This window comes from Dermacentor andersoni, chromosome 10, assembly GCF_023375885.2.
Source record: "Dermacentor andersoni chromosome 10, qqDerAnde1_hic_scaffold, whole genome shotgun sequence".
NCBI classification, from domain to species: Eukaryota; Metazoa; Arthropoda; class Arachnida; order Ixodida; family Ixodidae; genus Dermacentor; species Dermacentor andersoni.
This window is the reverse complement of record NC_092823.1, coordinates 36,652,977-36,675,320: the sequence shown is the minus strand read 5'-3', so window position 1 is coordinate 36,675,320 and position 22,344 is coordinate 36,652,977. Positions and strand designations below refer to the sequence as shown.

General features: G+C 48.1%; 1 long non-coding RNA gene across 1 annotated transcript; it reads left to right on the top strand.

The window, feature by feature from the left end:
- Positions 1 to 3,280: 3,280 nt before the first annotated feature.
- On the top strand, positions 3,281 to 5,646 carry LOC140213547 (uncharacterized). Its single transcript, XR_011890410.1, has 2 exons — positions 3,281 to 4,403; positions 4,490 to 5,646. It is a non-coding gene; the product is annotated as an uncharacterized lncRNA (long non-coding RNA).
- Positions 5,647 to 22,344: the final 16,698 nt, after the last annotated feature.

Sequence of the window (22,344 nt, the reverse complement as noted above, 5' to 3'; positions counted from 1 at the left end):
GCTGTATAGAGGCCTACACGTAAGATCTTTAGATACTAGTGGATGAATTCTAAAATAATTACTAAGATAAATATAGGGCTTTAAAAACAATTGCTACAGGCACACATGTTAATTTATTCTGGATTGTCCAAGTCCCTTGGTGTACAATTCTTGCTTACGCAAGAAGCGCAAGAGCTCAGACATACTTTTGTGCATCAGACTGTGCCTCACCTGTGAGGCGCAATCTGAAGGTTAGGATGGTACGAGATGATGTTGAGAAAGTTAACTTGCGCAAGATAATTAAGCACTCTTTTATAATTAAAAAGTGCATCCTCTGATAAGAACATCGAGGGATGGGGTGGTATATGGTGTGAGTAGAGTTCTCTAAAATGAGTCAATCGGTGTCGGTGAAGTTCAGGACTTTGAATGAGGACATGTAGGACGGTTAGGTTCTCACCGCAGCGTGTGCACGTCGGTGGGTCAGTTGCTGTCAAGAGGTATTTGTGTGTGCCATAAGTGTGTCCTATTCTGAGGCGTGCCAGGGTGACTTCGGTGTGTCTATTAAGCTTCAGTGGAAAGGATTTGGTTAACTGCGGTTTGAGCAGGTGCAGCTTATTTTGAACTTCCTTGTCCCATTCAGTTTGCCAATGATTACGGAGCGCCTTTCGTACCACAGGTTTCATATCCACACCAGGTACCCAACTTACATCAATTGTACCCCGATGAGCCGCTTCTCCAGCATCTTTGTCCGCCATTTCATTGCCTGCGATCCCAGAGTGGCCTGGCACCCAGCATACAACAAGAGCAAGGTTTTGTTTATGCGCTACATGAATCTGTTTAAGGAGCTGGTTAATTACGGGGTTTCGGCTTGCTTTGCCACAGGACAGGGCTGTGACAACGCTTAAGGAATCTGTGTATATTATAGACTTTTCTATCTTGTGCTGAACTATATACTCAACAGTGATCAGGATACCATACGCTTCCGCTGTAAAGATGCTGCTGTGTTTATGTAAGGTTTTAGAGTTGGAGAAGTTTGGGCCATGGGCTGCACATGATACCGAATTTGCAGACTTTGAAGCATCAGTGAAAAGTGCAATGGATCTGTACTTGTCTTCAACAGCCATGAAATGTTGCTGGATGAGGGCACTTGGACAACTCTTTTTCTTAAGCTCTCTAAAGGACAAGTCACAAGTGACAGGACATTGCTCCCAAGGTGGAATGTGTTCAGCATTGTCGCTTTCCTGTATATCTGTGAAAACTACTCCGAGTTTTTCCGCAATAGATTTTACTGCCAGCGAAAACGGCGGGGTGTGTGAAGGCCTGTTTAGGTACAACTGATTTGTCGACTGATCACTTATGAGTGCTTTGCATGGATGTTGTTTTAGTGACATGATTCTTATTGCATAGGTGACTCCCAGATATGTACGTTGATAATCCAGCGGCCACTGATCCGATTCTGCATACAGACTTTGGACGGGGCTCGTCCGAAAGGCACCAAGCGCTAGACAGATACCCAAGTGATATACAGGATCGAGTAGCTTAAGCGTTGTCTTTGAGGCCGATTGGTAAACAATACATCCATAATCTATGCGTGACAACACAAGGCTTTTAAAAAGAGATAGGAGACAGTGCCTATCTGTTCCCCACGACTGATGAGATAAAATCTTTAAAAGGTTCATGGTTTTAAGACATTTCAGCTTCAACTGTTTTATGTGCTGCATGAAGGTTAGCTTGGTATCGAAGATTACACCCAGAAATTTTTGTTCTTTTCTTATAACGAGGCTTCTCCCATGCATCGTAATGCAGGGGTCCGGACATACCCCTCTTCGCCTAGAAAACAGCACACAGGAAGTCTTTTCGGCACTGAATCTAAACCCGTTTTCGTCTGCCCAATTCGTCAGCCGATTAACACTCAGCTGTATCTGGCGTTCACATATTGATAAGTTGCAAGATTTAAAGCTGATTTGGATATCGTCCACATAGACAGAATAAGACACCGTGGGTGGTATAACAGAGCGGAGAGAGTTCATTTTGATTATAAAAAGTGTGCAACTTAGCACTCCTCCCTGTGGTACACCGTTTTCCTGGATAAAAGTGCGTGATAGTACATTACCAATTCTTACGCGGAACTTTCTTTCAGATAAGTAATCTTGCAAAGGGTTCAGCATATTACCACAAATTCCATAGGACGACAGGTCTTGCAGAATACCGTAACGCCAGGCAGTATCATATGCCTTCTCAAGATCAAAGAATACAGATAAACAGTATTGGCTATGTACAAATGCATCACGTATATATGATTCAAGGAGAACAAGATTATCGGTTGTAGACCTCGCTCTTCGGAAACCAGATTGGCGAGGGTCCAATATACCATTATATTCCAAAAAGAACACAAGGCGACGGTTAATCACTTTTTCAAATACCTTGAGTAAGCAGCTAGTGAGTGCAATTGGTCTGTAACTGTTAACTAAGGAAGGGTCTTTGCCGTGTTTGAGTATTGGTAGGACTATTGCTTCTTTCCAAGATGAAGGTATATGACCAGTTGCAAAAATCTTATTGTAAAGACCTAAGATGCAGTTTAGGGTCTCATAAGGCAGATTGTTGATTATTTCATAAGTTATTGTGTCAGAACCTGGAGCCGAACTACCACAAGAACCTAGGGCAAGCTTGAGTTCATGGAATGTTAACGGTCTATTGTACCCTTCTGATGACTTGTTTGGGCGCAGAGGAGTATTTTCTGCTATTCTTTTATGCTTTAAGAAAGTTTCGGAATAGTTTTCCGAACTTGATACTCTTTCAAAGTGCTGACCAAGAGTGTTTGCTTGATCTTCTATTGTATCGCCAGAGCCAGGGATGAGAGGAAAAGGATTTGCACGTTGACCTTTTAGTTTACGTACCCTGTTATATACTTTACTAACATCCGTGTATGAGTTTATGGAGGATACGTAGCGTGACCAGCTTTCTCTTTTGGATGTTCGGCGGATGCGGCGGCCATTTGCTTTGCACCGCTTAAATTCTATTAGGTTTTCTGTGGTTGGATAGCGTGAAAATCTACTCCATGCTTTGTTCTGCCGTTTCTTTGCAGTTTCGCAGTCTCTGTTCCACCACGGCTTTGGATTGACTTTATCTGTGCAGGACTGAGGTATGCAGTTTTTAGCAGAACAGAGGATATGCTCAGTGATGTAGCTTGCCAGTTCTTCTACACCTAGGTGGTCCACATCTTCCAGGCACAGTTTACATATGTTTCTGAATTTCGACCAGTCTGCACTATGAAGTTTCCACTTTTTGGGGTAGGCTGGTCCATCGTGCCACTTTGTTGTTTCTAGGAGTGTAGGGAAATGATCGCTCCCATATGGATTACTGATAACTCTCCACTCCAGGTGTGGAAGAAGTGATGCTGACCCTATGGCTAAGTCAATACATGAATACGTGTTGTGTGTAGGACTGTGAAAAGTTGGCTCTGTCTTGTTAAATAGACAGGCTCCAGATGAAAGAAGGAACTTTTCTATTGCCCGTCCTCTCGCATCACATCTTGAGTCACCCCAAAATGGACTGTGAGCATTAAAATCTCCAATTACTATATAAGGTTCAGGAAGCTGGTCAATCAGCTTTTCAAATTCTGTTGTGTCAAACCGTTCATTAGGCGATATATATATGGAGCAAATCGTTATAAGATGATTGAACAGTATAGCCCGAACAGCTACTGCTTCAAATGAGCTCTGGAGTGATACATGCTGGCATGCTACTGATTTTTGGACTATGATTGCCACACCACCTGAAGAAGAATTACCATTATTTCTATCTTTACGGAAAACTGTGTACTGTTTTAAGAAGTTCTGGTGTGTAGAGTTTAAATGTGTTTCTTGAACACAGAACAGTCGTGGCTGATATTCCGCAAGTAGGTCTTTGATATCATCTAGATTGCGAAATAGGCCCCTGGCATTCCACTGAATTATTTGTGTAGCCATATTGAGGAAGGTTTTTGTTGTCTGTGTTCAAGAGAAAATGTTAAAAATAGGTAATATGTATACAAGGACGGTAACCGTTTAGGTTACCGGTCCCTTCCTTTGAGGAGTTATAGGTATTTTCTCTCTCCTAGCGCGCTCCTGAGAGCGCTGATCTTTCGGCGTCGATGACGCCGGGGATTTTTGATCGACCTCCATAACCTTCTCTGAGGTGCTGGAGGATCGTGAACTAGGCGCTGAAACTCGCGTCCCAGGCCGTGGAGTTCGGATTAGCTTTGGAACCTGCGGGACTGGAGTCGGCAGGTCCACCTTCGATGTTGATGGAGCAGCATTTGCTGCAGCCACCAGGGGGGCAGGCGGAGTGATTACCGGGCCACTGTCAGTGACCGCGGTAGACTCCCGGGAGATTTGTGACGCTGCCCCCCGTCGCGCCACCTCGGAAAAGCTCGTGTGATTCAAGTATGACAGACGTTTCCTTGCTTCGTGAAATGTTATATTTTCTTTGACCTTTAGTGTAATGATTTCTTTTTCTTTCTTCCATTTAGGGCACGTTCTAGAGTAGGCTGGATGGCTTCCATCACAGTTCACGCAATGTGGAGATGAGTCGCAAGTGTCTGATGGATGATCGTTCGAGCTGCATTTCGCGCAAGTCTGCCGTCCTCGGCATGTCTGGGAACCGTGCCCATACCTCTGGCACTTGAAGCACCGTCGAGGATTTGGAATGTACGGCCTTACACGTACTTTGATATATCCTGCATCCACTGTACTAGGCAACACACTGGTACCAAAGGTTAGTACAATGTGCTTTGTTCGAAGTTGTTCGTTATTCCTGCGGATTAGAATTCGTTCTACCTTGATGACATTTTGGTCCTGAAAACCTTCAAGAAGCTCTTCGTTACTAAGGTCCATGAAGTCGTCTTCGGAGATTACTCCACGGCTCGTGTTCATGGTTCGATGTGCGGACACAGTGACCGCTACATCGCCTATGCATTTCAAGTCATTCATTTTCTCATATTGGGATTTATCTTTCAATTCAAGGAGCAGATCTCCATTGGACATTTTTGTGGCTTTGTAGCCAGGTCCTATCGTGTTGCGAAGGCATTTCGCCACCAAGAAGGGGGAGAATTTACGGACGCTCGTGTTACTTTCACTATGGATTACATGGTACTTAGGGAAATTTTCTTCATTGGTTTTCAAAAAGAATTGAAAGGTTGCATCGGTGCGCCCTCTTTTTAGAGGGCGATCAAGGGAAAGTGGTTTACTAGAAGCCATATAGAGGTCATGAGTTCGGCAGCAGCGCCAACCGCCCACCACCGAGCCCAACATGGGGACGGAGCAGGTCTTACGAGTAAGACAAGCCCTCGCCAGTTGTACGGTGCCACTATAACCCAATCTGGAGTACCCAAGGTTGGCCACCCACACAAGGTTAACCCTCGCTGCCAGGAAAGTTGGAAGTAAATAGAAGAGACGAGAAGACAGGAACGATTGAAAGGAAGAGAGAAAGACGCAGAATGGAGAGGAGGACAGGAAAAGGCAACTACCGATTTCCCCCGGGTGGGTCAGTCCGGGGGTGCCGTCTACGTGAAGCAGAGGCCAAAGAGGTGTGTTGCCTCCGCCGGGGGGCCTTAAAGGTCCAAACACCCGGCATCGGATCAACCCCCAGGATCCCCCTTTCCCCGGACACGGCTAAGCCGCGCACGGCTACACGCGGGAGGGTCCGACCCTCATGTGCTCGGGTCCGTGGTGTCGCAACACACCAAACGCCTGCTCACGCAGACGCCCCTGCGGGGACACAAACGCGATGATAGAGCTTGATAAAGGGCAAGAAAGTGTCGCTGGAAAGAAAGTTCACTGCACGTATACATGAAACCTCGCAATAAGATATATAAATATATCAAAAATGTATCCAATAAATCTACATATCTAAGAAAAAGTCACGGTATATAACGCGTCAAACAAGGCAAATAAACATGTTGCAAATCAGATTCACAGAATCCTAGATACCGCCCCCATTCCATCCACTCCCGCCGATGTATCGCGCGCTACGGAAGACGGCTAGCTTGCTCTCCGCTTTTCTCCTTTGCGCACACAACACAGTCACCATCATCGGCTCACCCATTCCAGCCCCCCTCCCCTTGCGCTTTCACTCGCACATACAACATCCGGCGCTCGATAACATTGCTATCGCTCTTGGTCTTTATACAAAAAATGAGGGCGACGATGACGGCAGGAAAGCACCTGGAGTATCCATATAATTGCTGTCGCAATAATATAGTAAGAGTATCCGGCAACTGAAGCGTCCCATGACTCATTACTTTCCGCAAACGAAGAAGTAACAAAATCGAACTTTCACCATGCGACAATTCGCTGCGCCACAACAATGTACATTTTTTTTCCTTTTGTGGGGCGGGGGCACCGAAATGAAAATACGCAAAGGAAAATATGTTGGCCACAATCGAATGCCTATACTGCGCACCTAATAGGGCTACAGAAAAAATATAGAAAAAAACGTGAGACGCTTGGTCCGCCAAGAACCATACGTATACTGCTCGGTATGCTACACCGGCGAGACAAGGCTTTCTGGAGAGGTTGCGCTGAAGCGAACGCGGTACAATCCGTTGAGTCCCCACAGTCATGGCAGCGAGGGACCTTTATTTCTTTTTCTCGTGTGGTAGCCAGAAAGCGTCCAAAACTCTGCCAGGCAAAAATCCACTCGGCCAGGGCATACCGAACCGAAGTGCGCAGCGCGGTGGTCGAGGCAACACGAGAAAAACGCAAAAATCCACTCGGCCAGGGCATACCGAACCGAAGTGCGCAGCGCGGTGGTCGAGGCAACACGTGAAAAACGTATGCGCTCCGGCTGCCTCTGGCAGCCCGCGGGTAGGGTAGCGAGAACAAAATGAAGACACCCAGTGTATCCTCGTGAATAAAAGTCAAAGTAGAAAAAATAAATAAGAACGTAGTTACCTTGGCTGGCTTTAGTGCCTTGACATGGGTGCTTTGGCATAGGTGAAAAAATATTTTGATATTTTTTCATGTGACATGACGGCACAAATGAACCACCACAACGCTTCGTCTCATTGGACCTCGTTGCGTGCTTTGTCAACTTGTCTAATAGTGTGTTGATTTGGCTTGTCTCGTTGTATGTTCCGATGTAAGACTTTAGAATAGTCAATGAACCTTTGGCGTCAAATGTTTATAAAAACATTAAACCCACAAAGTTCCGAAATTGAAAATCTAAAGCACAACTTTGGAAATGTCAACGCAGCTTTCACATCAAAAGTTTTAGATTTATGCCCATAAAATTTCCGAATTGATATCCATGCGCTCTGTGAGATGCCGCGGCGAGCCTGTTGGTAAACAAAACGCCCTTGAAACTTTGGGCTCATATGGGGCTAATTGCTGTTATGCGACTCCCGGTACATGGGCGTTGTCGCGAAATCAAGCCCGAGTTCGCAATGTTCGCGGTGAAATGCATTTTAGAGCATGAAAATGACATTCTAGACAAAATGCAGAATGATTTTTGGCGCCGGAGGTTGCTTTGGTCGGCGGTGCATGGACAGCGCGAAAAAATGTCGGAGGGAGGCGGCGCTGAAGCCTCATAGGCCCCCCCCCCCCCCCTGGCTACGCCCCTGTGCTGCACTCCCAGCTGCTACAGCGCAGGAAATCGCCTCTTTTATACTATGCTGTTTTGTGCTTGGTCATAGAGGCCCTCGTGAACTCTTCAGCGACCGAGGCTGCGCCTTCCTATCTCTATCACCTGCAAACCAATGGTGCCACGGAACACTTTAATCGCACCCATGGTGACATGCTCACTATGTACATTGCATCAATCACTCCAATTGGGACGTAGTCCTTCTATTCGTCACCTATGCCTACAATACCGCAATGCAAGCCACTACCAGTTTCCGCCCCTTCTACTTTATGGCCGTCATCCTTCTCATACAATCAATACCATTCTGCTCTGCCGACCAGGCCTATCAGAATGCTTGCACATCTTGGACGCTGCAAAACAAGCTGAAGAATCTTGTCAGTTGGCCCGCCGGTTCACTTCGGACGATCAGAAACGCCTAAATGAAAACACAATCCTCGCAACTTGACTCCAACCTTCTTAGCAGGAACCCTCGTTTGGTTGCCCGCACAGACCCGCACTTAAAAACGTCTTCCTAACTACGATGGACCATACCGCATTCTGCAACGAACTTCTCCCTTCAACTAACTCATAGAGCCCCTGGCATGCGTCGTCATAACTGCAAAGTCGTCTATGTCTTGCGGCCTCATCTTCAGGCTAAGAATGCCCGGACGTAGGCAGGATTGCCAACAGCATCACGTGCCACAGATACAAGCTTATGTTGAATTCCAATGGTAGATCGCGCGCGCTCGGCCGGATCACGAACGGAGTGCGTCGCTCCGACTGAGATCACTCTCATCTGCTCACACCATATCTGCAAAGGGAATGCGTGCGCTCCCGCGGGGGCACTTAGTACAGGAAAACCAAGTGAGAGGGCGCCACAATAGAGAGAGGAACAAGCGCTTGGAAGCGCAACCCACCACCCTATTTCACTGTCTATGTCAGCAGAATCATCACTCGACTTGGAAATTGTACTGTCCGAGTCGGAGCTGTCGTCCATAGCTGCCCGCCTCCATATGTCGTCCATAGCTGCCCGCGACAGGAAACAGGCGACCGTGACAGGAAGCAGAGGCGGGTGAAGGAAATACGTCACGAGGACTTCCGGTCAAATCTGCGGATTTCGGCGGAGCAAATATTTTTGCTCCACGGAGCAATCCGGGATCAGCAGCTGGTCCCAATCTGCCATTGGAATAGGATTGCTGCATACAGAGCAGAATAACTTGATCTGGATCTGCCATTGGAATTCAACATTAGAGACTTCTCGGTGAAGCCCTCTACCTGTCACGTAATAAACCCCCTTTATAGTATGTTGTGAATTTGTTACAATGTTTAAGAGGGTTTAGCAAAAGTCCCAGTTACATAGTGGTATACTTGAAGGCCATGTGTAATACATACATTTTGCCTGCTTTATATATGTACTGTTAGATGCTGAGTAGTAACTGACATTTTTTTTTTTCATTGCCGTGTGGACTGATATTTTGAGTTTTGTTTTCTGAAAATTTCCCCTTCTCAGAAATTGCTGGCAGAAATCAAAATTTGTCTTCCAAAGGTCGCTAGATTTCAACTTTTTCGTTGGTGCAGTGGTTGTGGAGAACTATTTCTCTGTTACCATCTGTTTAGGTAGGAGCCCTCTTGGTAAATTTTCCTCTTAATTTTCCTCAGCGCGACGAACTGCAGCTATGCAGCGCGCCCGTAAACTCCACTTCGCGAGGCCTTGAAGGAAAACGGTAGAATCTGATGTTGGGATTCAGGCCTTCTTGTTCATGGCAGCCCACAACTCAGAAGTAATGACGGTGACGCCTTTTCGTGGCTGGGCTAGGTCTCTCCGGACCGATTCCTTCTGCTCCCAGCATTACGTCCAACGGCACACGGAGAGTCCGTTTTCGTTAAACTATAGGCTGCGGCGAGCTCGCAGCGTGGTCGGCATGGTCTGTGAGAAGTGACGAGCCTTTTCGCACTCGCAACAGGGCAGAAAAAAGAGCGAATCGACGCAAAACTGGGCCTAGAAACGTGCTTCGCCACAGCCAGGGCTCAATACGACCCAAGCTGGTACGACCCAGTTGTCGTTTTCCGCGCCGCCACCAGGCGCCGCTACTATACTTCAAACTCCAGCGCAAGGCTCCCATGGGAGAAGTTGGATCGACCTTACGTTAACTACACCACAACTTACTGAACACATAAGACATTGGCAAGTATTAGACGAAATTAACAATAGCGATCACAAATACATATACGAGATGTTCAATCAGGAAATCACCCGATCGAAAAGACTAACTCAAAATGGGGAATTTGAAATCCTGCAAATACTTAAAACCGACCCTTGGTTGATTGAAACATCAGCAGAGCAGATAAACACCATAACTAGACTCGACCATGTCATCGCTCTCATTTACTCAAAAATTCAAAAACTTAAAGAACACTCGAAATATATCAATTCCACACATCAGGGTTCTAATAAGCGGTGGACACCTCAGTTAGAAATAGAAAGGAAAACGTTGAGAGCCAAAAGAAGAAGATATCAAAACGCTAGAGATGAAATCAGAAATCATTACAAACGGATATATTTAGAGAGCCTTAGTAAATATCAACAAAACATTTCCAACGCAAGAACTAATTCATGGCGAAAATTCTGTGGAAAAATATCTAAGGGTAACCCATTCTCTCTCCCGTACAATATAGCAGCAAACAAGCTTAAAATCGAAACTATCATTCCAGCCATGAGGAAACACGACAACACCCAAACCATCACAATGCAAGAATCAATTCAATTTACTGTCGACAGATTATTCCCAACCACTAATCTTAAGAAAACAACAGACAATCAAAATGACCACGCCTACCACACAAACGAACACGTTTCCACAAATAACAACGACACATTATTCTCTGAACTAGAAGTTGATACTGCAGTCAGTGAGCTAAGGAAAGACGTTAGACCTGGTCCTGATCATTTGTCATCGTCATTTATACAAACATTGTACTTACAACACACACTTCTTTCTCAAAATATTTAACGCATGCCTCTCCCTCGGGAATTTCCCCGAAGTGTGGAAAAATTCGAACATAATTCTTATTCCAAAAAAAAAGAACTGGATAATAGCAACCCTAAACCTAACCATTATAGACCAATTGCCATCAATTCAATATTTGGGAAAATACTTGAAAAGCTACTAAACGACAGGATGTATCATTTTCTATACAAACATGGCCATTTCCCTAGCAATCAATTCGGGTTTGTTCAGAACACCTCCACAACACAAGCATTAATAAATATAAAAGATCATATTAAATCAAACAACAAAGGAACTTCACTTATAATATTGCTACAGGATAGTATTTCCAATGATGAAGAGCCGAACAGTAAGAAGAAGACGACGACGATTGGAAGCTAGCGCGGGCTGTTGCCTCTTGGCCAACTGCGGCGTATTGCCTTGTAAATATACTTGTAAATAGATTTTCGTCGGTGTCTTCCTACGTAACATATCTGGTGGAGGTGGACGTTCCCTGTACCTCGTCACGGAGCTTCGCAGTGGACGGTACCTCGAGCCTTCCATCATGGCTCCCGACGACGATAACTCGACCCCGCCGGCTCCGACACCTGCTGCCACTTCGACGACCTACATCACTCTCCCCGCTCCCGGTGACCCTGGCGTTTCTCGGAAAAGATGGGGAAGACGTCGAGGACTGGATCAGCCTCTACGAACACGTCAGCCGCAATAACCGGTGGGACCCTACTATCATGCTCGCCAACGTAGTCTTTTACCTCGGTGGCATACCTCGAGTTTGGTATCGGACGCACGAAGATGAGCTCACCAGTTGGAATTCGCTTAATCAAAAGCTCCCAGACTTGTTCGGCAGCCCCTACGGTCACCAACTTGCCGCGCAGAAGGCGCTTTCCGGTCGTGTGCAGACGTCAACGGAGCCCTACGTCACGTACATTCACGACGTCTTGGCTCTGTGCCGCATTGTTGACGCACACATGACTGAGTCCGACAAGGTGTCCCACATCCTCAAAGGCATTGCCGATGACGCCTTCAACTTGCTCGTATTTAAGAACGTGGCGACAGTGGATGCAGTTATAAAAGAGTGCCGCCGCCTGGAACTCGCTAAAAGCCGACGTATCGACCAACAGTTTGCCCGTCTGCCCACCACCCCAGCGACACCTTCCTGTGCCGACGCTCCTCGTCCCAAGAACACTGGCGATGTTACCAACATTGTCCGGCGTGAGATCGAGGCCGCCTATCCGGCTGCCTTCGACTCCAGCCCCTCCAATGCACCTGCAGTCACTGTTTCCCTGGTCCAGCCAGTTTTCCGCCAGGAGTTCGCCAACATGGGTATTCACACCATCTGCTCGGCCTATCGCCTTGATACCCACCCCGCTCCTTCGATTCCGCCCCGTCCCGCACCTTCTTACCCACCACCTTTACGCAACCCCTCTGAATGGCGCACTGCAGACGACAAGCCAATTTGTTTTCACTGCCATCGAATTGGGCACATTTCTCGGCACTGTCGCAGTCGCTGGAGTTCCCCGAACCAGTCTACATATACTGCCTACTTTCGCCCCCCTAGGTGGCCTTTCTCGTCCCTATGCTGTCCGCTCAGATAATGGCGCCACCGATTCTCCTGCGCCGAACCGCCCCTATTCTCGTTCGCCTTGGCCCCAACGAAGACAATCTCGCTCCCCCCAACCCCGTCGCTCCTATTCGCCGACTCCCTTCGGACGCCGCTCCCAGCCGGAAAACTCGACGATGCAGCGCCTCGAGGTGACGCTGCATTGCTCCCTACGCCGCCAAATCCTCTCCTGACGTTGCCCACTCATCTGAACCTTCTTGACGTGCAAGTCGACGGTGTTCTTGTATCATCTGCTCTCATAGACACTGGGGCGCATTTGTCGGTAATGAGCGCTGACCTTCGTAACCGGTTGAAGAAAATAATCACGCCCGCCACGACGCCTGTTGTCCGTGTCGCCGATGGCGGAACAGCCCCTGTAATTGGTATGTGTGCCGCCCGCGTCTCCTTCGCCGATCGCTCCACTACCGTACTATTCACAGTCATCGTTCACTGTTACCACATCATCCTCGGTTAGACTTTCTCTCCGCACATTCTGCTCTCATCGCTTGCTCCGCCAGTACTCTCCGCCTCGACCTGCCTGTTCTGGATCCCGCTGAACAACACCCTACTCGGCTCAGTTCCGTCGACTTCGTTCGCTTGCCACCTTCTGCACTGACTTACGTTGACTTCGTGTCATCCCCACCAGTCCCCGACGGTCACTACATCGCGGCTCCTATGCAAGACTTCCTACTTACACACGTGATCACAGTACCTCATACAGTTTTATCTATTACGGCGAATTGCGTCTGCCTGCCAGTGGTCAATTTTGGCTTGACGGCACAAGTGCTGCCACGCGGGATGTCTCTGGCCCAACTTTGCTCATTCGAGGATCACTCTGTAGCATCGATTTCAGTAGACGACAATTCAGCCGATCCTCCTCTACCATCGCAGTCGGCAACTTGTACCATCGCCAACTTACAGAAAATGATTGCACCCGACATGCCGTCCGAGCACGCTCGTGCGCTCTACCGCGTTCTGATTTCCTACCAAGATATTTTTTACTTTAACGATCGTCCTTTGGCCCAAACAACAGCTGTTAAACATCGCATTAACACTGGCGATGCCCCTCCTATTCATCGCCGCCCGTATGGAGTATCACTGGCTGAGCGTCAAGTTATTCACACCGAAGTTCGCAAAATGCTTGCCAAAAACATTATTGAACCGTCATGTAGTCCATGGGCGTCACCTGTGGTGCTGGTAAAAAAGAAGGATGGCTCATGGCGCTTTTGCGTGGATTATCGACACCTTAACAGGGTTACCAAAAAGGACGTGTATCCCCCACCTCCGATTGATGACGGCCTTGACTGCCTCCACGGTGCTCGCTATTTCTCCTCTATTGACCTTCACTCCGGCTATTGGCAGATTGCCGTGGACGATCTCGACCGCGAGAAGACTGCCTTTGTAACACCCGACGGTCTTTATCAATTCAAAGTGATGCCGTTCGGCTTATGTAACGCTCCTGCCACTTTTGAACGCATGATAGACTCCCTTCTTCACGGTTTCAAATGGTCCACGTGCCTGTGCTACTTGGACGACGTTATAGTATTCTCCCCAACATTCGCTACGCACCTCGAGCGCCTCTCAGCAGTCCTGGACGTTTTTCGGCAAGTCGCTCTGCAACTCAACGCATCGAAGTGCCAATTCGGGCGTCGCCAGATTACCGTCCTTGGGCATCTCGTTGACGCGAACGGAGTGCAACCGGACCCAGGCAAGATCCATACTGTTACGCACTCCCCTGTTCCAAAGTGTGTCAAGGATGTGCGCAGCTTCATCGGCCTTTGCTCGTACTTCCGCCGTCTCGTGAAAAATTTCGCGGCCATAGCACGACCACTAACCGAGCTTTTGAAAAAAGACGCCCCTTTCCAGTGGGGCGATAACGAGGCGTCTGCATTCTCGCATCCAATCGACCTGCTCACAACGCCTCCCGTTCTGGCCCATTTCGATCCTTCTGCGCCTACCGAAGACCGTACTGATGCCAGCGGACACGGAATTGGCGCAGTACTGGCACAACGCCAGCGTGGCCACGACAGTGTTATCGCTTACGCCAGCAGGCTCCTCTCGCCCGCGGAGCGCAACTATTCCATCACTGAGCGTGAGTGTCTAGCCCTAGTTTGGGCGGTTGCGAAGTTCCGCCCATACATATATGGCCGACCCTTTTCCGTTGTCACAGACCATAACGCGCTTTGCTGGTTATGCTCATTGAAAGACCCTACAGGAAGACTTGGTCGCTGGGCCTTACGCCTCCAAGAATATTCGTTCTCTGTCACCTACAAATCTGGCCGGCTACACAAGGACGCTGACTGCCTGTCTCGCTACCCGGTAGACGAGCCTGACGACGCCGACAGTAGTACCGTCCACGGCATTTTCTCTGTGTCTGCCTTTGCTAACATCGCCAATGAGCAGTACCGAGACCTATCGCTGCGAGTACTCATCGAGCGTCTGCGCTCTACACCTACCGACGCATCCGTTCGCCGATATGTCCTCCAGGGCGGCATTCTGTACCGCAGGACCTTCTTCCCTGATGGCCCTGATCTTCTTCTTGTCGTGCCAAAACATCTACGACAGACTGTGCTCTTTGAGATGCATGACGCACCCACTGCAGGACATCTTGGGGTAACCCGCACGTACGACCGCGTCCGCCGCCGCTTCTATTGGCCTGGTCTCGCTCGCTCCGTCCGACGCTATCTTGCTGCCTGTGATCCCTGCCAGCGTCGGGAAACACCTCAGGTGCTACCTTCCGGTCATCTCCAGGCGATCACCGTCCCTGTGGAACCGTTCTTTCGTGTTGGATTAGACCTCCTCGGTCCCTTTCCCACGTCATCCTCTGGGAACAAATGGGTAGCCGTTGCAACTGATTACCCCACCCGATACGCTATCACGCGGGCTCTCCCTACCAGTTGCGCCACTGATGTCGCGGACTTTCTCTTGCGTGACATTATCTTAGTGTATGGCGCCCCGCCACAGCTGCTTACTGACCGTGGTCGTAGCTTCCTCTCGAAAGTTATCGCCGACATTGTGCGTTCCTGCTCTAGTCAACACAAGCTGACTACCTCATACCATCCTCAAACCAATGGCCTGACAGAGCGATTAAACCGTACTCTTACCGACATGCTGTCCAAGTACGTTTCGAAGGACCACCACGACTGGGACGTTGCCCTTCCTTACGTCACATTTGCTTATAATTCTTCCCGGCACGACACCGCCGGATTTTCTCCATTTTATCTACTCTACGGTCGCGAACCGACCTTGCCCCTTGACACGGTACTTCCTCCTGCTGCGCCCTCAACAACCGAGTATGCGCGCGACGCCATCGCCCTCGCCGACCATGCACGCCAGCTTGCCCGTGCTCGACTGACGGACTCGCAAACCACGCAGCAGCGTCAGTACAACGCCCGCCACCGTAACGTACAGTTTTTGCCTAGTGCACTCGTGCTCCTGTGGTCGCCTTCTCGTCACGTCGGACTTTCAGAAAAGCTCCTTTCGCGATACACGGGGCCCTACCGCGTGCTGCGCCAGGTGACGGCTGTGACGTACGAAATTGCTCCTGTGAGCTCAACCTCGTCATCTACTCTGGCATCTAGTGTTGTCGTGCACGTCAGTAGGTTCAAGACCTACTACACTGCTTCAGAGTCCGGCCTTTAGTCGCTCCGGGACGGCGCTTTTGCCGCCGGGGGTAGTGCTACGGGATAGTATTTCCAATGACTAAGCTAAGAGCCGAACAGTATGAAGACGACGACGACGATTGGAAGCTAGGGCGGGCTGTTGCCTCTTGGCCAACTGCGGCGTATTGCCTTGTAAATATACTTGTAAATAGCTTTTCGTCGGTGTCTTCCTACGTAACAATATCACTAGACATAAAAAATGCATTCAATCAAATACAACACCAAATTATTAACAACTACTTGAGTGAAGTAAATGGCCCATATAATCTAAAAATCGTTACTTTATATATCCCTACAAACAGGTCAGTAACATACAAAACAGAGTCCTTCACCGTATCAAAACTCTTATCGAAACGATCCCCACAAGGCTCTCCATTAAGTCTTTTATTATGGAACTTAACGATTTCAGACCTTCTCACCACAACCTTTCCACCTAAAGTTAACATCCAAGCTTTTGCAGACGACATCATATTAACAATCAAAGCAACTACAAGCAAAGCATTAGAGGAAACCTCAAACCAAGCATTAGAAATAATCAATAACTGGTCATCTTCAAAAGAAGTAGAATTCAACATTTCAAAATCAAAATTCATGATCGTAGGTAAAAAATACGGAAAACGCCCTCCCATAATCAAATTAAATAAGTAAAATATTAAATACTCTAAGCAACTTAACATATTAGGAGTTATATTTGACCACAATTTAACATTTCTTCCGCATTTAGAGGAAATTAAACAAAATACAAATAAACTGACAACTAGTTTAAACAAGTTCACAGCAACAAACTGGGCGATGTCTTCCAAACATTTAAAAGATATTTATGTTAGAGCTACAGAAAGAGTAATAGCTTACGCAGCACCCGCATGGTTTGTAATCATTCACACATCTCGCAAACTTCGATGTATTCAAAGACTCCTCTTAATCCATATAACAAAAGCATTCCGTACTACACCAAAAAAAAAAACTCTTACCGATCATACCAAATGTCCCAACATAAAGCTAACTCTACAAATAGAAATAAAAATGTATAACATACTAAACAGTCACAACACATTCGAATGGGAAGGGAAAACATATAGTAAAAACGAAATAGCCAATACGACATAAGATCAATTGATTGATTGATTGATTGAAAACTTTATTGTTCCACCGAGCTGGGGTGCCCGCCTCTTAACCTACACGTAGGTAGGGGGGGAGGACGAAGCAGTCCCCGCGCGTTGAGGACGGTGGGTCTTCACGGCGTCAACGGCCAGGCGAATTGCTCGACGCTGGTCGTCTTCAACCTCGCTCTGGAGTAAGGCCTCCCAGGCTTCTCTACCCCGCAGGGGCGTCTGCGTCAGCAGGCGTTTGGTGTGTTGCGACACCACGGACCCGAGCACACGAGGGTTGGACCCTCCCGCGTGTAGCCGTGCGTGGCTTAGCCGTGTCCGGGGAAAGGGGGATCCTGGGAGTTGAGCCGATGCCGGGTGTTCGGACCTTTAAGGCCCCCCGGCGGAGGCAACACACCTCTTTGGCCTCTGCTTCACGTAGACGGCACCCCCGGACTGACCCACCCGGGGGAAATCGGTAGTCGCCTTTTCCTGTCTCTCTCTCCTCAAACCTTCGTCTTTATCTCTCCCTTTTTGATCTTTCCTGTCTCCTTCTCTCTTCTTTTTACTTCCTTTCTCCTGGCGGCAAGGGTTAACCTTGTGCAGCTAGCCAGCCTTGGTTATGCTGTATTTGGTTATAGCAGCGATGTGCGGCTGGCGTTGGCAGGGTTTCTATCGCAGGAGCTCCTGTCACGTCCCCCTGTTGGGCTCCATGGTGGGTGGTCGGCATCGCGGCCGAAAACCCAACTGTACTTAAGGGAAATGCTTTTCCTAAACTCCCTGATCGCCCTCAGAAACGAGGGCGCACCGAAGAGGTTTTTGAGTTTTTCGGACGCCAAGTCCAAAATTTTCCTCGTTTTCATGTCATCCACGCAGAAAAACCAGCTAAACAAGTACGAACAATCTCCCCGTTCCTTGTATCAAAGTCTCTTACCGAAGTTTTTGGCCCAGGATATAAGGTGTCGAGGATGGCTAGCGGTGACCTCCTCTTGGAGCTCCGCGACCAGAAGCAATTTGAGAAGCTGCCACAGCTAGTATCATTTGGGGAGACCCAAGTAGCAGTAACCCCGCACCGCACGATGAATACCTCCCGCGGCGTTGTCTCGGACGATGATTTGCTGGAGCTCACTGAGGCCGAGCTCTTGGAAGGTTTCAGTGAACAAAATGTTATAAATGTCAAAAGAATTAAGATGAGGCGAGATGGTAAAGAACTTGCGACCAAACACCTAATACTGACTTTCAATTCAAGTGTGCTGCCCGAGTCAATCGAGGCCGGGTACATCAAGCTCCGTGTAAGACCGTACGTGCCAAATCCCCTCCGCTGTTTCAAGTGCCAGCGTTTTGGCCACAGTTCACAGAGCTGCCGAGGCCGCCAAACTTGTGCAAAATGCAGCGCGCATGAACACTCCTCTGAAGCCTGTGAGAATTCTTTCCACTGTGTAAATTGTGATGGCGAGCATGCCGCATACTCGCGGTCATGCCCGTCTTGGAAGAAAGAAAAAGAAATAGTAACAATCAAAGTAAAAGAGAATATCTCATTCAAGGAGGCACGCAGGCGGGTTACATACCTTCCTAAGGCCAGCTTTGCCGAAGTGGCGCGTCAGGGGGCAGCGTCACAACGGCCTCCGGCGGCTGTCCGACCCACAAGCCGTGAGTCGGCAGTCACGCCATCTGCCCCCGCGACGGTGGCAGCTAGCGCTGCTCCGTCAACCCAGCAGACGGGGCCATCGACCCCGAAGGTTGGCGCAGCCGAGGCTACCCCGCCCTCCCCAGCCCCTTCCTGCGCTGGCAACAGCCGGCGCAGCCAAATCCCTCAGGGAGCCCCATCGACCTCCGGGCTGGTGGGCGCAGGGGTCTTGCCCTCCAAGGCGAGACTTTCCCGGGAACCTTCTCGCTCGCAAGAGCACGTGTCCAGCGCCTCACAAGAGGCAATGGACACAACACCTATCCCCAAGGCGCACCAAGCGCCTAAGGAGCGGCGAGGTTCCCTCGAACGCTTCAAAAAGAGCAAGACCCCGGTTACAGGGCCTCGAAAGGGCTCTGTAATCTAAGACATTCCTTCCGTTTCCGTAAACACAGCACCAATTTATTTTAAATATGGATACACAAATCATTCACTGGAACATTAGAGGTCTTCTTACAAACCTTGATGATTTGCAGGAACTCATCCACAAACATGGTCCAAAAGTGCTGTGTTTACAGGAAACACATTTAAAATCTAAACACGCAAACTTTCTCCGTACGTATGTTACGTTTCGCAAAGATCGCGATGATGCCGTTGCATCATCGGGTGGTGTTGCGATTCTTACTCATAGAAGTATTGCGTGTCAACCTTTACAGCTACAAACGCCCCTTGAAGCAGTGGCGGTTCGAGTTGTCCTACTAAACAAACTCATCACCATTTGCTCCCTTTACATACCCCCGCATTACCAACTGAACAAACATGAATTTCACTCCTTGATCGATCAATTGCCAGAACCTTATGCTGTTCTTGGCGATTTCAATGCGCACAGCTCCCTGTGGGGCGACTCTCGTATAGATTCGCGAGGTCGCCTTGTTGAACAGTTCCTTTTTTCTTCTGGAGCGTGCCTTCTCAATAAGAAAGAACCCACATATTACTCTCTTGCGAACCGATCCTTTTCGTCAATAGATCTTAGTATCGTCTCCCCGTCTGTACTGCCTGAACTTGAATGGGAAGTTACCGACAACCCTTACGGTAGCGACCACTTCCCTATACTGCTAAGATCATATAAAGAAAACGAATATCCACCATACGCTCCTAGGTGGAAGATTGAGACAGCTGATTGGGAGAAATTTCGATCTCTAACTAGTATCTCATGGGCTGACCTGTCTTCGTTAGGAATTGACGCTGCAGTCGAGTTTTTTACAGCATTCATAATAGATGTCGCATTTAAATGCATATCAGAAGTAAAAGGCTTGGCCTGCAAACGACGTGTCCCATGGTGGAACGACGATTGTAGGATCGCTCGTAAAAAACAGAACAGGGCGTGGGGGTTGCTACGCGCTTCTCCCACTGCAGAGAATCTAGTCAACTTTAAAAAAGTAAAATCCGAAGGCAGGCGAACCCGCCGACAGGCCAGACGAGAAAGTTGGCAGAAGTTTCTATCGAGTATTAACTCGTTCAGAGATGAGGCGAAAGCCTGGAACAGGGTCAATAGGATAAGAGGACGACAAGCACATGCACTCCCTTTGGTAAACACAGAAGGCGATACCCTACAAGATCAGGCGGACTCACTTGGGGAGCACTTTGAGAGCGTGTCAAGTGCCAACCATTACTCGCAATCCTTTCTTAAATATAAACAAATAGAAGAATGTAAGCCACTCATGAGAAAATGTCAACAGAATGAACCATACAACTGTCCTTTTAGCATTGCCGAGTTGAGAGCTGCCTTGAGCGCATGCAAGAGCTCTGCACCGGGATCTGACAGAATCATGTATGAAATGCTCAAAAACTTACATAAAGACACCCAAGTTACACTAGTCACCATTTTCAACACGATTTGGGCTGCGGGATACTTCCCGACTACATGGAAAGAAGCCATTGTGATCCCGGTTTTGAAACAAGGCAAAGATCCTTCCTCAGTGGCAAGTTACCGCCCGATAGCCCTGACAAGTTGCCTCTGTAAGGTATTTGAAAAAATGATCAATCGCCGTCTCGTGCATCTCCTAGAGTCCAGTAAAATGCTTGACCCATTTCAATGTGGTTTTCGGGAAGGGCGATCTACAACCGACCATCTTGGGCGCATCGAAGCGAGCATTCGCGATGCCTTCGTGCACAAGCAGTCTTTCTTATCTGTATTTCTGGATATGGAAAAAGCGTACGACACAACCAGGCGGTACGGAATCCTGCGCGATCTTTCCGCGCTAGGTATCCGCGGCAATATGCTAAATACTATAGAGAGCTACCTAGAGAACCGTACATTTCGAGTGAAAATAGGTCCTGCACTGTCGCGTGCATTTATACAGGAAACTGGGGTACCCCAGGGTGGCGTACTCAGCTGCATGCTCTTTGGCGTAAAGATGAACACGCTTCGTGCATCTTTACCACCAGCTATTTTCTATTCCGTCTACGTAGACGATATACAAATTGGTTTTAAATCCTGCAACCTCACAGTCTGCGAGAGACAGGTACAGCATGGTTTGAACAAGGTGTCACAGTGGGCAGAGAAAAATGGATTTAAAATCAATCCTCACAAAAGTTCTTGTGTTCTGTATACAAGAAAGAGAGGCCTGGTTCCGGATCCTTGCTTAGAACTGTGTGGACAACAGATACCTGTACACAAAGAACACAAATTTCTAGGTGTTATACTTGACAATAGACTCACGGACCAACTGCAATGCATGCTCACTGATCTGGAGAGGCAGAGCAGAAGGGTGGGACTAAAAATGAATCTGCAGAAAACTAAAGTAATGTTTAACAGTCTCGGAAGGGAACAGCAGTTTACGATAGGTAGCGAGGCACTGGAAGTGGTAAAAGAATACATCTACTTAGGACAGGTAGTGACTGCTGATCCAGATCATGAGAGTGAAATAATCAGAAGAATAAGAATGGGCTGGGGTGCGTTTGGCAGGCATTCGCAGATCATGAACAGCAGGTTGCCATTATCCCTCAAGAGAAAAGTGTATAACAGCTGTGTCTTACCAGTACTCACGTACGGGGCAGAAACCTGGAGGCTTACGAAAAGGGTTCTACTTAAATTGAGGACGACGCAACGAGCTATGGAAAGAAAAATGATAGGTGTAACGTTAAGGGATAAGAAAAGAGCAGATTGGGTGAGGGAACAAACGCGCGTTAATGACATCTTAGTTGAAATCAAGAAAAAGAAATGGGCATGGGCAGGACATGTAATGAGGAGGGAAGATAACCGATGGTCATTAAGGGTTACGGACTGGATTCCGAGGGAAGGGAAGCGTAGCAGGGGGCGACAGAAAGTTAGGTGGGCAGATGAGATTAGGAAGTTTGGAGGGTCAACATGGCCACAATTAGTACATGACCGGGGTAGTTGGAGAAGTATGGGAGAGGCCTTTGCCCTGCAGTGGGCGTAATCAGGCTGATGATGATGATGATGATGAGACTCACTTTCATCCCACACATAAAACATCTGAAAGAGAAATGTCTGAAAACAATGAACCTATTGAAACTTCTATCGCAGACTACGTGGGGTAGTGACAGGACGTGCCTAATGAATCTCTATAAGAGCCTGATTCGGTCACGATTAGATTATGGTGCCGTGATCTATCATTCTGCCGCCCAGAGCGCGCTAAAGATGCTAGATCCGGTCCACCATCTAGGAATCCGCTTAGCCACGGGCGCTTTCAGAACGAGTCCCATACAAAGTTTATATGCAGAATCGAATGAGTGGTCAGTTCATATCCAGAGAACATAC